This window comes from Hyla sarda, unplaced genomic scaffold, assembly GCF_029499605.1.
Source record: "Hyla sarda isolate aHylSar1 unplaced genomic scaffold, aHylSar1.hap1 scaffold_2214, whole genome shotgun sequence".
Lineage (NCBI taxonomy): Eukaryota > Metazoa > Chordata > Amphibia > Anura > Hylidae > Hyla > Hyla sarda.
In genome coordinates this window covers 15,153-17,500 of record NW_026608889.1, presented here as the reverse complement: position 1 = coordinate 17,500, position 2,348 = coordinate 15,153, and the positions used below count along the sequence as shown (strand labels likewise).

General features: G+C 48.1%; 1 pseudogene; it reads right to left on the bottom strand.

Moving 5' to 3' along the window:
• Positions 1-989: 989 nt before the first annotated feature.
• On the bottom strand, positions 990-1,149 carry LOC130320667 (U2 spliceosomal RNA; annotated as a pseudogene).
• Between the last annotated feature and the right edge of the window lie 1,199 nt (positions 1,150-2,348).

Here is a 2,348-nt window from a genome sequence, read left to right as displayed (position 1 = left end):
TATATATATATATATCATGGAGGGAGGTGTGTATATATTTATTATATATCCTGGAGGGACACGTGTATATATATCATGGAGGGACACGTATATATATATCATGGAGGGAGGTGTGTGTGTATTTATTATATATCCTGGAGGGACACGTATATATGTATCATGGAGGGAGGTGTGTGTATATATTTATTATATATCCTGGAGGGACACGTGTATATATCATGGAGGGAGACGTGTGTGTATATATATCCTGGAGGGACACGTGTATATATATATATTTTTTTTTTATCTAAAGCCGAGGAACGTGCTTTCGATTCACCCAAAGTGCAAGAAAAAGTGCAAACGTGTTACACTAAAAAAACGTGCACAAAGGATGCGGTCTATCGCAAGCCCTTCTCCGATAGGAGAGAGGCCCCCCAACAAACCTTACCCTTCGCCTCCGGACCAAAAGGTACCTGCAAGGCTCCAGGTTCGATGTCCCTATTCGCCGAAGCTACTAGGGGACCACAAATGCTCCCGGCATCCCCCTTGGCGTTAGCCAAGGTATCTGCCCGCAGAGCCGATTACGGTAGGTACCCTGCCAAAGCAGGAGTACCCGAGGTGTTTGCAGGGAGGTGCGGAACCTAATGGCCACACACACCTCCCCTAGACTGCCAGGAGGGACACCCAGAAGGGCTACCGCATCCTGACCAATCCTGTGAACACACAACACGCAAAAAGTGACACAGTGAGACAAAAAATAAATAAATAAGTGAATGTGTGCAGATATACTGCCCGACATCCGGCCGGATCTATAAAAATTTCTCTGATCCTAGCCAGAAGGCCGGGAATCAAGAGGTGAGTGCCACAAGGTGAAGAGATTATGGTGCCCGTGCTTCAACTCAGTGAGTCTATTCTCCCAGTGAGTTTCGGCACCTCGGGGTCACCACTCCCCGAGGCACAAAAGTACCTCGGCTCTAGACCCTCTCAGCCTCATGGCGAGACCCGGAGGGAACAGGTCACATCGGGGCAGCCGTCGAGCTGATTCCTCAGAACCAGCCCCGGAAAGCCCTGGTACACCTGCATCCTCCATGCAGCACCCATCCCCACCAGCATGAAAACTGATAAGAACAGATACTACACTTGATCTTAGCCAAAAGGCCGAGAAGCGATCCTGGAGGGACACGTATATATATCATGGAGGGAGACGTGTGTGTGTATATATATCCTGGAGGGACACGTGTATATATATCATGGAGGGACACGTATATATATATCATGGAGGGAGGTGTGTGTGTATTTATTATATATCCTGGAGGGACACGTATATATGTATCATGGAGGGAGGTGTGTGTATATATATCCTGGAGGGACACGTGTATATATATCATGGAGGGACACGTATATAGAGGGTATTTTACTTACCATAATTCTACTTTCCTCTTCGTCCCTCTGGCAGCACAGAAGGGATATTCCTAGTTCGCCGTCCCAAATCAGGACCATCCCCTAGAATAACTCATTAACATAATTACTGGGCTGGGCCAGAGGCTCCATATAAGTTCCCAGCATACACTGCACCTTGTGTAATAGAATAGACCGATAGATGGCAAAACTAACTAATTTATTGGGAGGGTACTGTGCTGCCTTCAGGACTCGAGGAAAGTAGAGTTACGGTAAGTAAAATACCCTCTTTCCTCATGGTCCCTACAGCAGCACAGAAGGGACATAACATAGAAACCAAGGGGGGGGATTATTCTTTACATACCCCAGACAACACCCCGGTGCTGAAGGCTGGGCTCGGGTTCTGAAAATCCAGTCTGTAGTGTCTTGGAAAGGTGGAGGAGGAAGTCCAGGTAGCGGCATTACAGATGTCCACCAATGGTGCCTGCTCCCTCTCTGCCCGCGAGGTGGAAGTAGACCGCGTTGATCCTTCCCTTCACCAGTATATGCTTCCACAATAGTCATCCGGATCCATCTGGCCAGCATATCCTTCGAGGCCTTTTTTCCTCTGTTGACACCTGCAGGCAGGACAAGCTCCAGAACTTTCTGAAGATGGCAGGATAATGCCCGTGTGTTGTTCTTCAGACCCAGCATCCAGATAGAAGACAGGCAGGAATACTTCTCTAGTAATGTTAGCCGCTGTGGCTACCTTCAGGCGGAACAATGGCAATGTTCCCAATCTCACCCCTTCTGGCAGAATCTTGACATAAGTCTGTAGCTCTCCAACTCTTTTAGCCGATGTTACATCAACAAGAAACGGCTTCATCGATAGCCACTTTAGGTCGACAAGCCCAATGGGCTCAAAGGGAGCTCTGGTTAAGGCATTCAAGACCAAGTCCCAGGAGGCCACAGGAGTACGGACAATGGGTCTT